We start from the raw sequence: 13,698 nt of genomic DNA, 5'->3' as shown, positions 1-13,698 counted from the left end.
ATCTCGTTTTCCGTGCCTCATAGCCAACTGGAAAAACTTTGCAAATAGCAAAATCTAAACAGCAATAAATGTTGTACATCCTCCTCGATTTCTGTGCCAATTTTCAGCCTTAAATTCTGTTGTATGGCCTACCTAGAAAACTGTGCAAGCTGCCAGAAATTCTGTTGTACGATTTCCTCGATTTCTGTGCTAAAAACTGTTGTACGACCTCCTTGAAAATCGTGCCCAAAAATATGTCTTTCACTATATGCTAACTCAGCTGTACAGACTTGCTGGAATGCTGCCTTGGAATGTGTGCCAAGCTGCTGCCTCCTTCTCCTCCTTGTCCAGAAATCTCCCTTGCTCTCTTGCTCTCCTTCTCCCAATCTGCTCATGAAAGAATGAATGACCTTTTCCTCCTTTAATCTAACCCTAAGTGACTTTTGGGTGATCCCTAATCCAATGGCTCAAATAGATTGAGATCTAAGGCTGACATTAAATGTTCATTTAAATCTCACTTTCTATTTTTTAATTCACCTCATTATAATAAAGACCCACTTAGTCATTTATTTCCAAAGTCACTTTCCTATTCTAATTTTACATTGACTCTATTAAAGTCACTTTAAAATTAGACTTTAGTAACTTTATCACTTAAAGTCACTTTTAAATTAGATTTGACTTTATAAAAATTATAAAGTCACTTTAGGAGAAAAATTAAATTCTTTTGGACACTTTTCCCTAGGCCAAAGATCAAAGCCTTAGGGAACCACCTATCCTCCGGTACCAAATTTCAACACTCCCTCTTACCGAGGAAGGTGTTCCTCACCACACCCATCTTGTCTCTGAAGTAGTCATGCTTGCCCCGTGGTAAGGCTTTGGTAAGAATATCTGCAACCTGCTCATCAGTGGAAATATACTCAAGCTTCACAGCGCCCTTCTGAACACAGTCTCTAATGAAATGATATTTGATCCTGATATGCTTTGACCTGTCATGAAATACTGGATTCTTAGTGAGTTTAATGCAACTCTGATTATCACAGTAAATCACTGAAGGTATCAACGGCTGACCAAATAAGCCAAACAACATCTTGCGAAGCCAGATGGCCTCACAACTAGCTAGACTGGCTGCCATATACTCTGCTTCCGCTGAACTCAATGCTACTGACTGCTGCTTCCGGCTGAACCATGACACTACTGTTGAACCCAACCCAAAACAGCACCCTGAAATGCTCTTCCTATCAAAAGCACAGCCTGCCCAATCAGAATCAGTATAACCTGCCAATCTCACTCCATCCCCCTGCCTGTAGTCCAGACCATAATCCACTGTCCCCTGCAAGTACCGCAAAATGTGTTTTGCAGCCACCCAGTGAACCTTCCTAAGCTCACACATAAACTAACTCATCGTGTTGACTGCAAAACAAATATCTGGTCTAGTGTTGACCAAATACATCAAAGAACCAATCAGCTATCTGTACAATGTGGGATCCACCAACTCGGAATCTGAAGCATGAAGCTTCTTCCAGTTGGTGATCATCGGTGTTGACATGGGTTTACAATCCTCCATGTGGAATCTGCCAAGGATGTCCACAATATACTTCCCCTACCCCAGGAAGAAATGCCCCTCCTCCTGCCACACCTCCAAACCCAAAAAGTAATGCATCAAGCCGATGTCCTTCATCTCAAACTCCGCCGCAAGATCTCTCTTGCAGTGCTCTATGAGTCTCTCTGCACCTGTAATGACCAAGTCATCCACATACAGCACCAAAATGAGAGGCTCCTCACCAATCACAATAAAGTAAAGGTTCGGATCGGCCTCACTCTTTGTGAAACCCATCCCCTGCAAGTATGTATCTATCCTGGAGTACCAAGCTATGGGAGCTTGCTTCAGGCCATAAAGGGCCTCCTTCAGTCTACACACATGGGACTCCTTCCCATGCACCTCAAAGCCCTGTGGCTGCTCAATGTACACCTCCTCTTGTATGAAGCCATTAAGAAATGCAATCTTCACATCCATCTGGTGGATCTTCCAACCCATCTCTGCTGCTATCGATATAATGGAGCGGATCGAAGTATATCGAGCCATGGGAGCGAAGGTCTCCTCATAATCAACTCCCTCTACCTGGGAGAACCCTCTAGCCACAAACCTCGCTTTGAATTTCTCAATGCTGCGATTTGCAACATGCTTTACCTTGTAAAGCCATCTGGAAGTAACCACGGATTTGCCCTCAGGCCTCGGCACCACCTCCCAAACATCATTCTTCATGATAGAAGAATACTCCTCCTGCATGGCCTCTCTCCAGACCTGTTGGCTAGCTGCTTCCTCATAACTAGAAGGCTCAGAGTCAAGGATGCTGGTAGCCATTGCCATATAGCTACAAAACCTCTCAGGTGGTCTACTCTCTCTGACCGACCTCTTAGGCTCAGCGACAGATGTGGCATTTCTCAAGGTGTCCTGAAGCCACTTGGGCTTCCTCTTCCCTGAGTGCACTTCTCCCATAGGAGAATGAAACTCCTCCTCCCCATCATCATCAGGAGCTTGAAATCCTGATTGTCTGTCTGCTATCCTCCTACCTGCACCTGAACCTGTAGAAGCTGAGGTACCGTGTGAACTGTCCATCAATGGACTCCCTAGTGAGCTGCTTTGTGAACTGCTCTGCATGCTGCCCGGAGCACCACCCCTCTAGCTCGGCGAGCCACTGCTCATTGACGGACCTGACATCCTCATAGATGTACCTCCTGATCCTCCTGATCCCTGCACACTGGATCCCTGCGACTGACTCAACTGCTACTGAGGGTTTGGCCGATCCAGATACTCTAACTCCCATGACCGCCTAAAGGCCCTGTCCTCCTCGAACTTCACATCCCGCCTGACAACAACTTTCCACTCTGCAGGAATGTAAATCCGAAAGGCCTTTGAGATCTCACTGTAGCCCACAAAGATACCCTTCTCTACAGTGGGCTCTAGTTTGGTCCTCGTCTCCTTGGGTATCTAGGAGTATGTAATGCATCCAAAGATACGAAGATGACCAATATCAGGCTTCTTCCCAGAAAAAGACTCCTCCGAAGTCATGTGCCCCAAGGCACAATGCGGACTCCTGTTCTGCAAATAAACAACTGTGTTGCAGACCTCTGCCCACAAGAACAATGGCAACCCCTGATCATGTAACATGGCATTGGCAGCCCCTACGATGGATCTGTTCTTCCTCTCCGCAACCTCGTTTTGCTGGGGATTGTAAGGAACAGTGAAATCCCTCCTAATGCCTGCCTTCGCACAATAGTCAAACTCTCCAAGGGTGTACTCTCCCCCATTGTCCGACCTCAGGGACTTGATCTTCCAACCTATATGTGTCTCCATAAGAGCTCTAAACTCCTGAAACCGCTTGAAGACCTCACTCTTGGTCTTCAAGAAATAAATCCAGGTCCTCCTGGAGTGATCATCAATGAATAAAACATAGTACTCATATCCACTCAAGGAAACATGAGACATCCAACCGCTCACATCGAAATAAATCAAATCAAGTATCCCAGTCACTCTGTTGTCACTGCTTGGAAAAGGGGATTTGGCAAACTTGCCCATCGCACATCCTCTGCAAGTATCAAAGTGACCAGTACTGAAATCTGACACACCTGTAGTGATCTCCCGCAAGGTCCTAAAGGCTCCATGATACATATGTCCCATCCTGCGGTGCCAAATCTCACACAGATCAGAACTGCTAGCTCTGCTGTCGGTACTACTGCTCAATGCCAAAAGGGACTGGAATGCAAACTTGTACACCTTTGCATGGCGTACACCTATCACTCTAGCTGAATCAGCTGGAGTGCCCCTGGGATACATCAACACATGTCCTCCTCTGAACAGTATCTCATATCCTCTGTCCTCCAAAGCTGAGACGGTTATGAAGTTCTTCCTCATCCCTGGCACATAAAGAACATATGACACCTTCAAGGGAGGTTTGGACTCCCTCTGAAATGTCAGTGTCCCCACCCCGACTGCTCTAACAACTCTGTCATCACCGAGTACTACCTCTATATCAGTGCCACTCTCTGAAAGCTCTGAGAAGTACTCACGGACTCCTGTCATGTGATGTGAAGCCCCACTATCCACATAACAGATACCCGAAGATGCTCCGCTAATCGAGGGAAAAGCATGCTCCCTCTGAACCTGTGTGGCAGGTGATCCTGCACTAGAGGACTCATACGCAATGAACCCAAACTCCCGGTCAAAACGAATTGCAAAGTCCTCAACCTCTGCTGAAGCTGCCACGCTCTGGTTCTTCCCCTTCTTCTTTTTCTTCTCCGGACACACAACTGCATAGTGTCCCATCTTTTGACAATTCCAGCACTTCACCTTGGAATAGTCCTTCTGTGTTACCCTGTTTACCTTTACCTTTGCCTTTGCCCCCACCATTGCTTGTGGAAGCCTGCTTCTTCCCTTTGCCTTTCTTGCCTCCTGTCGACAGTGCTACATCCTCATCCTGCTCAACTGGCTTAGCTGCCCCAATCTGACCTTTCCTGATCTCTGTCTGAATGCAATCATCCCAAAACCTCTCCCATGTGGGAAGGGTCTCACGTGCACAAACCCCATTAGCAAAGTTCATCCATGAACGGGGGAGGCCATTCACTGTAATCCGCACCAACTCAGTGGGTGGAATGTCCTCTCCAACTGCTGCCAACTCATCTCTCACATTAGTAATATTTGTGAGATATCCAGCTGCACTATCATTATCCATCTTAATGGTCTTCAACTTCTCCTTCAGGACCATTTTCTAGTTCTCATTGGTACTCTGGTAGAGATTGAACAATGCTGTCCACATCTCATGGGCATTTCTCTTTCCTCTCACATGAAGAATGCAATGGTCTTTGACTCCATCTAGAATTAGTCTCTTACCCTTGTTCTTTTCATTATACTCAGCCAATTGAGTGGCATCAGTAGGCGCAACAATAGGGTTTTGTGTGGTATGCACCATGATGTCCCAGACTTCTGCTTCCTCAAAGATACTCTGCATTCTCTCCTTCCAAATGTTGTAATTGCTATGCCCATCCAACCTATCCTCCACCCTCAATCCCAGTGACATCTTGTTGTCCTAAAACTGAAAAATAGCACTACTGTAGTAAAGATAAAACTGTTGTTTGTGAAAAATCAACTTGCTGGAATTTTCTGAGTGAAAAATCAGCAAGCTATAATTTTCCTCCTTGCTGTCCCAAACTGTACTTCAACACTCAAGCTCTGATACCATGTAAAAATTTCTCATTTCCCACCCCGGTTTTCAGTTTCAACTTATTTCTCCAAAATAGTTAAATGCCCTTTCCCATATCCATACATTCAACAACTGAAAAATAAATTTTGCTGAAAACACAAATTCTGGAAATTTTTCAAAATGCTGGAAAATGCAGAAATAAAAAATCAGCAGGTACAAATAGCCATTTAACACATTTAAACACAGTAATTTTTTGTCAAGGTAACCCTGGAAAAACCCCCTACAACTCTTGGGGAAAACTAGTTCAAGAGCTCCTTATTTTTGAAAAATGCTTTTACAGTGAGAAATATTCAGCAAAAATCAGCAAGTAAACTTTTACAACTTATCTCGTTTTCCATGCCTCAGCCAACTGGAAAAGCTTTGAAAACAAAAAAATCTGAACAGCAATAAATGTTGTACGTCCTCCTCGATTTATGTGCCAATTTTTTTCAGCCTTAAATTCTGTTGTACGGCCTGCCTAGAAAATCGTGCAAGCTGCAAGAAATTCTGTTGTACAATTTCCTAGCTTTTTGTGCTGAAAACTGTTGTACGGCCTCCTTGAAAATATGTTGTACGGCCTCCTTGAAAATCGTGCTAGCAAACTCAGATTTCTGCTCCTCAATTTCTATGCAAACTGCTATACGGCCTCCTTGAAAATCGTGCCCAAAAATCCGCCTTTCACTGTATGCTAATTCAGCGGTACGGACTTGCTGGAATGTTGCCTTGGAATGTGTGCCAAGCTGTTGTCTCCTTCTCCTCCTTGTCCAGAAATCTCCCTTGCTCTCTTGCTCTCCTTCTCCCAATCTACTCATGAAAGAATGATGACCTTTTCCTCCTTTTCCTTCTTTAATCTAACCCTAAGTAACTTTTGGGTGATTCCTAAATCCAATGGCTGAAATAGATTGAGATCTAGGGCTGAGATTAAATGCTCATTTAAATTTCACTTTCTATTTTTTAATTCACCCCACTTTAATAAAGACCCACTTAGTCATTTATTTCCAAAGTCACTTTTCCTTTCTAATTTTACATTGACTTTATTAAAGTCACTTTAAAATTAGACTTTAGTAACTTTATTACTTAAAGTCACTTTTAAATTAGATTTGATTTTATAAAAATTATAAAGTCACTTTAGGAGAAAAAATAAATTCTTTTGGACACTTTTCCCTAGGCCAAAGATCAAAGCCTTAGGGAACCACCTGTCCTCCAGTACCAAATTTCAACATAGTCAGAAAAGGAAACGGAAGAGGTTTGGTATATCTGATGGCCACAAACATGTTAATATTGGGGCGAGTCATAGTCCCAAGATAGTCAGAATTGGGCAATGCACATCAAAGAAAAAACCTATGGACTTGCCTGTGAGTAGGCAAGTTCTCAAGATGGATTTTATCGAAGACATCTGATGCCATGTAGCAATCTTTTTGTATCACATTTCTAACCTTATCTCGTGTCATTTTTGTTTAAGTAGTTTTATTTAATGAATAAATTGTCATTTATGCTCTTAGAATAAATTTCCATTTCTTCGTTACTGTACGTTATTTTATTTGATGATATTTTAAATGGATACTGCTGATATATGTCTTTTTTCGGTGGATGCAGATTCCAAGTTCTTGCACACTATCACTTCATATCTAGCATGCACCCCATATGGAGCCAAATGTTGACCACCGGAGTGGCACCTGATGATTATATGAAGACTCCATGCCCAAGGATGATCCAGAAGACACTTGTACCATCAAAAATCATCAATGAACAGAGTTTTTTAACTCTACTTCTATCTTCTCATCATCTTTCTTGTACCCAGATTCCACACCCTACGGGGAATTGTAATAAGTGATACTAGTAATGATGAGTTTTGAGCCTATAACAGGGCTTGGATGTCCTTGGAGTATTTTATTTTATCTGGTTAATTATCCCTTCTTTTTCAGAGGCGGATAATTTTCTAGGTTTTTTCACTCACGTTTTACCCCAAAGCCGGGGTGACGGTTTGAAAGTTGAGCCCCTGATACATCTCAGTGTCTAGAGTCGATGTATATTACCATACTAGATCACACAAAAAATTCGTGGAATTTGGTTAGGTCTAGGTAATCATTTTTAAATTTTTTAGATTTCCCGCAAGTCAAAAATTGCAAATAAAATTGTATTTAAATTGTAATAAGTGTGGTCTAGAGAAGTTGTATGGCATATGAGTAATCAAAATTACACCTCTCAGCCTCAACTTTCTACTATGACACACTTTGAAGGGTCAATAATGTGTTTTGGACCCTCAAAACCCACTTTTCTTAAGTTTAATGGGAAATCTCGCAATTAATTAAGCCATAAATTAAATAAATGGAGAAAAATAAATATCCACACATGCTAAATGTTGTGGAAATGAAGTGAAAAATTATGGTGGAGTTAAAGTGAAGTCCCAAGGTGATGTGGACTTCTAAAATCAAGGAAAAGACATGTGCTCAAATAAAATCGAATTTCTGGCATTAAATGAAAAAAACTACTTGGAAATTCGAATTTGTGAAATTAATGCACATTTGGGAGAATTTGAGAGAATATTTGGTGGAGATTTTTGTGGGAAATTGTCCCCACATGGGTTACCACCCATATACACTTGTCATTCCACCATCAAATTCGAATTTGGCACATAAGGGAAGAAGAAAATGATGTCCACTTGCTAAAATTCGATTTTTACACTTGGCATTAGAGCTCCATTCAACAAATTTGAATTTCTCTTTGGGATTGTCATCCAATACCATTTATCATTGTCATTCTTCATTGGGATTTGCTCCCAACTCTCTATATAATAGCGCCATGGGCTCTCACATATGAGAAGATTGTTACTAGCTATTGTGCTTGGGGAAGCGCTGCTGCCTTGTACACTTTCAAAAATATCAATAAAGACTTTGGGGTTTCATTCATGAGGTGTTCCTCCTTTTCAATTGTGATGAATTGTTGAGCATTGGTATAATTCCTTTTGCTTATGCTTTGATCTAATTGCTTTCATATGCTCTTGTAGATTTGTTAATGTAGAGCTATCTTGCATTGACATTTGATTTAGAAGTATGCTCTAGGTATAGAATGCTTTAGTTGGTTTTAAATAAATCTCTAGAGTTTATTATCATTGTTTATTGCTAAATCTATATGGAACTAATTCTTGATTGAAGTTTTGTAAATGGAACATCTTGTTGGGATTATAGAATCAAGCGTGAGAGGAAGTCTTTGGAGAGACCAACCCACTGTTGATACATTCTTAAAGGAGCTCTCACCCGTTCTTTGAACCTTCATAGTCTTATCTTACAAACTGGTTTTGTAGGGATTTCGGTACATAGCTTGTGCACAAGCCGAGAACTTCTAAAGTTAAATCTCTTTTAGAAAAAACATTGTACTTCATTTCTTTCATTTGCTATCTAAGAGGTTGAAGATGGCTAAGCAAAGACGAGAGTTTACTCTCACTCTTTAGCTTAGCCTTTTGTAAATTATAATTGTACATATACATTTTATCTTGTTGATTTTTCCATTAATACTTAACTTGTTTTACAGTCATTGCTTGGATTGTTTGCTAACTCTTGTGTGGCAGATTTTGAAGAGCAACTTCCCGCAACATCTAACAAGTTTTTGCAAGACCTTTGGTAGTGTTCGGGGTTCGATTTCCAAGGATGTCATGAGCCCTTTTGAGGCTTATTTTGGCCAAGTCGAGTTTACTAGAGGGCTGCCCATTTTCCTCCTTAAGCCATGGGCATTTGGAAGAAACTCACACCTTGTTTCCCTTGCATAAGTTTTTTGAGATCTTGTCACTACTTTCTCAAGGAAGGAGGCCTACTGTCCAGGTTTCGAGCAATTACTGTGAGGACTCTTCTTGAAGTATAGTTGAGAGCTTTGAAGGGCCCTCTTCTCATTGTAATATTAATAAAAGATTTAACTTGCTTGTGGGAGCTTGGGATTTCTCCCAAGGTATCCTATCTCCCCATTTAAGGGAAAGCTCCTCTTGGGTGGATTGACATTTGCATGGTTTAAGCTTTCATACTTTATTCACTTACATGCATGCTTTAATTGGGAATTAACACAACCTCACTATCACATTTCATTAAGTTAAAGTTTGTTACAATTTTATTTGAGCTTTGCATTTTCTTTCTCATTGTTTCTTGGAACTATAAGTTTACACTTTACATTGGGCAATTCATCATTTACATGCAAGCATTTTATATTCTTAACAAACTATGATTTGTTTCCATTTACCTTGGTAAATTGTTTCATGAGCACTTGAATACATGCTTCAATTTTATGCTACATTATTATTTTTAATATTGGAGCAATTTATTATCATTGTCTATTTGAAACAAATTTTACTTTCAAGCAAATTACTTGTATCATTTGAATTCATTAATGAAACACATGCAACACTTGTAAGCTAATTTTATTCCTTCAATTGAAGTTATAATTGCAACTTATGTTAACACTATTTCATTTTCAAGCATTGCAAATCAATTTCTGTGAAGCATTTGCATGTATCATTATTTTAATTTGGGGAATTAACACAATTTGCATTTCATCTAGGCATTTTAATGTAGGAAGGCCCCAAGCCTCATTAAAATTTTACCTCCAACATAAGTTGGTTGAAGTAGACATCTTAGGGATCCTCTACTCCTCTATTGACTCTTCACTGTGAGATCCATATCATTGGGCGAGGGTGAGGTCTAAGGATTGAAGAGTTAAATTGTAATCTTGTTGTAGAGCTAATTAATAAAATTAACCAAGAGCACTTTTCATTACGTGACTCTTTGTTCATCAAGTGGGTCTCTTGGACTTCCACGTTACATCACATTGATTGACAACATAGCCCATAGTGGAGATGTGGGCGACACGACTCATGACATGACAGTGCTGGTACATTCGTGCTGTTGTTGGAGTGCATGTCGAGTTACACTGTTGCTAGGTGATGGATGTCTTCATGGTGTATCATAGCTTCACCTCCGCATGACGAAGTGCGCGGAGTCTTCGATGGTCATTGTTTTGTTTGATGAAGCTTTTGCATGTTGTTCCTTGCTCGCATTTTGGGAGGCTTGATAGGCTCATTTACTCACGAAGGTGCATGTTCGATGCGTTTGTCCGTTTCACATGCATCGTTCGTTCGTCCGTTGGTGAACCTGTCCTTCTGCATGTATTTCCTTCGTTCATCCCATTCGTCGTCTTGCCATGTTTGTTGGTGTACCTGTACCTGTAGTCACTCATGACGAGACGACATCAAATCCAAAACCTCCTAGTCTACCATGACACATGATCATTTCTGATGTAGGTGACCAGGAGAGGCGGCAAGGTTGCGAAGAAAAATGGTGGCTTCAAGCACTGCTGATGAAAACTGCGCAAGAGTCACTGAGTGATGGAGATGGGCAATCTGAGTCGACAGTGACTGTCTGCGAGGTCTAGCTTGGTTGGGAGGCAAAATTGCACAAATTTTGGGAGGAACAATCCGGGTTGCAAGAAGGCAAAGTAGGGATGCTCTGCGCATTTTTCGGAAAGAACAGGCGGCGGGGGTTGGACAGCCAAATTTGTGCAATTTTCCAGAGGAACGGGTCGAGTTGCATGAAGGGTCAGCAGGCAGAAATTGCACAGTTTTTGGGAGGAACTTCCCGAGAGACTGGTAGCCAAAACTGTGCAATTCCCAGAGGGAACTGACAGTTGGCTACTGGGGTCGCTGGCAGCCAAAACTACGCAATTCCCAGAGGGAACTGACAGTTGGTTGCTCAGTCACTGGCAGCAAAAACTGTGCAATTCCTGGAGGGAACTGGCAATCTGCTGCTAGGAGCTGCTGGCGAGAAAATTGCACTGACGCTGGGAAGTCGGCCTGCTGATCATCTCTGCGCAATTTCTGAGCTGAGCGGACTGCTGGACAGCAGAAGGCTTGCTCATGAAAAATGCGCAATTTCTTGGATGAGCAACTGCTCGACTGTCCGAATGACTGACTGGAAAAATTGCGCAATTTTATGAAGGAGACAGGGACAGGGACTTGGTGTCTTTTCGACTTGTCTGCACAATTTCCTCAGTCAATTGAGCGAGTGAGGTCAATGGCCTCTACGCAATTTTTTAGGGGAGTTAGTCCGAAGGTGACTACCAGGTCCGGCTGTCCGAGTGGCTAGCTTGAAATCTGATTGAATTGCTTGCGAGCAGCGCAACTTGAAAAGACTAGCTTCGTGCTTCTGCGTTGTTCTGGTTGACAGTCGATTGAGTCAATAGCGGGGTTATGGTCTGGCTGACAGAGGGGAGTCTGGTCGCCAGAACTTCAGCAAAATGACTAAGTGTGTGAACAATCGAAAGATACATAGCTGATCATACAACACACACTCACACAACTTGACGACGAAACGACCTAAAACATCCAGACACACATGTTCAACATGATTGACCGACGGTGCAAGTGACAAGTGCGACACTTGTGATTGACCATTCATTAATCGAGACGACGCTTGCACGACAGTGAATGTGACTTCGTGTGTGAGTGCGACAGATGCTTACATAGCGAACACAACAAGCACATATGAAGTGAAGACTTTGAACATAACCAGAACATGGTCGCAAGCATGACTTAGACACCAGCATGTAGAAACTTGAATGAAATGAACAAGCAAGGTGGATGCAAAGACTCACACGAGCTCACGGAGTGAACCCGAGTGTGTGCAGTCATCAAGTGAAATTCTCAAGGGAGGCTCCAAAATTGGTGCAGGCCAAAATTTTGGAGGGTGGTTGTAGCCGCTACAACACTTGGCGACACATTGGTAGAACTCTAGCTTCTCTGTTTCGGTTCGTTGCTAGCACAGGGCCTTGTTCTTTCGGAGAGTATTGAATCGTTGTGCCGATTACTTCAGTTTCCCCACTTACCTCATGGACATACATGGTTCATCCTTTGCCAACTCAGTCAAACACAATCAAAAGTTCAGCTTAGATCTCAGTGTTTCGAATCCAGGAAGGGTAGTTTAGCTCGCGAGTTGAAGATTTTCAGAGTATAAATTTTCATCTCTGGTGTTGCTCCGCTGCCAGCAGGCCTGGACAGTACCCCAACGGAGTCATGCAGGAACACACACATTGCTCCACTGCCAGTGAGCCTGGTCAGTACCCCAGTGGAGTTGCATGCTTCACCTCTCTGCACAGGAGCCTTTCTCTTCTTTCGCCTTGTATTTTTCAAGAGGATTGTGCATAGGCACTTATTAATTTTTGGGGCGGAAGAGGGATCCTGACTTATTGAGAGCAAAAGAGGTTGTTCCTTCAAAGAAGCATGTAAGACCTCTGACATAGGTTTGCTCATTTATATTTTCCCCTTCTCCATTTCTACTAGTTGGATGAGCTTGAACACACAGAGCAGAAGGCTGAGTACAGGCACGGGACTTTCTAGTGTGGACACAGGTTCATGGTTGAACCAAAACTTCCCTTGCAGACGGTTCGTATTTTCTGTTAGGACTTCATCGCCTGAAAGTTACAACCAAGGACAGAGAAGGCGAACACAAGACTGGCCAAGTGCTGCAGTGTGACGAGTTTCCTCAAATTTCATCCACATACTCTATTCAAAAGCCAGAACGTAGTAGTTGGCAACAGTTATTTTTGGAAACAAAAACAGTAATATATATCAAACAAACACAACAAACATGGACAAAAATAGTAAGCAGGATCAAACAAAGCAAAAACAAAGATAATAAGCAAAACAAATAAGATGAAAACAACAAGCAGCAAGCAGACTATGTATATGGCACATGCGCAACTTGACCTACTGAAAATAATGCTTGAGGTCTTGGCTGTTGACAGAAAGGTTGTTAATCCTCCTGTCAAGTGATTGCAGACGATGCATGTGTGGGCCAAGCTTCTCATAGACTAGTGCAAGTCCACTGGGTTTCGCTACTGGAACCTGGTGGCATTCTAGAAAACCTTCAAGTGAAGACAACACCACTATTTCAAGTACTGTGCGCAACATGGGATCGGATGATGGCACGGGGTAGTTGTTTTTATTTCGGGAAGGGTTCAAGTTTCTGAAGTCAATGCGTAAGCGGATCTTCCTAGATTTCTTACGTGCGAGATTTAAATTAGACAACCAAGAATGATGATGAACTTTGAAAGTAGTCCAACTACTTAAAATGTTTGTCAATTTTTTCTGTAAAAGGAGTGAAAACAACATGTATGTGTTACCTGGTCTTTGCTGCAATGACTTGTCTCCTCCTTTACCTGGAATCTCATGTTGGATTTCTCGCGTGTAGTGTGTACTTAGGTCATCATCTACCCATGCATACCCATCCTGGTACTTTTGGATCAAGCAGTCAATGATTTGTCGCTGCTGCAGTGTGTATCTTGCACCAAGATTGGCCATCTTCGAATCATGATAGGTTCCCAGGATGCTTCATTCGTTCGTAGCAGTGGTCCTTCGTGTGTTCAACACGATAGCTTCATACTCAACATCGTTGTTTGTGCATTCAAACTTCAAAAATCTTGAAATCATGCATTGTCCATTGTT

At 42.1% G+C, this 13,698-nt stretch overlaps 1 protein-coding gene and 1 pseudogene across 7 annotated transcripts in view; one reads left to right on the top strand and one right to left on the bottom strand.

Annotated features, from left to right (window-relative positions):
• Window positions 1–13,698, bottom strand: part of LOC149242876 (UV-B-induced protein At3g17800, chloroplastic-like) — a 307,875-nt gene that overhangs the window by 262,533 nt on the left and 31,644 nt on the right. The gene's annotated exons all lie outside the window — the stretch shown is intronic.
• Window positions 1–13,698, top strand: part of LOC149242877 (putative inactive kinesin-like protein KIN-7B) — a 42,080-nt pseudogene that overhangs the window by 1,449 nt on the left and 26,933 nt on the right. The window lies entirely within an intron of this gene.

This window comes from Pinus tabuliformis, chromosome 8 (genome assembly GCF_031772625.1).
Source record: "Pinus tabuliformis cultivar Carrire ecotype Pingquan chromosome 8, CPIR1, whole genome shotgun sequence".
NCBI lineage: Eukaryota > Viridiplantae > Streptophyta > Pinopsida > Pinales > Pinaceae > Pinus > Pinus tabuliformis.
The sequence above is the reverse complement of the archived record's forward strand: the minus strand, read 5'-3'. Positions and strand labels throughout refer to the sequence as shown.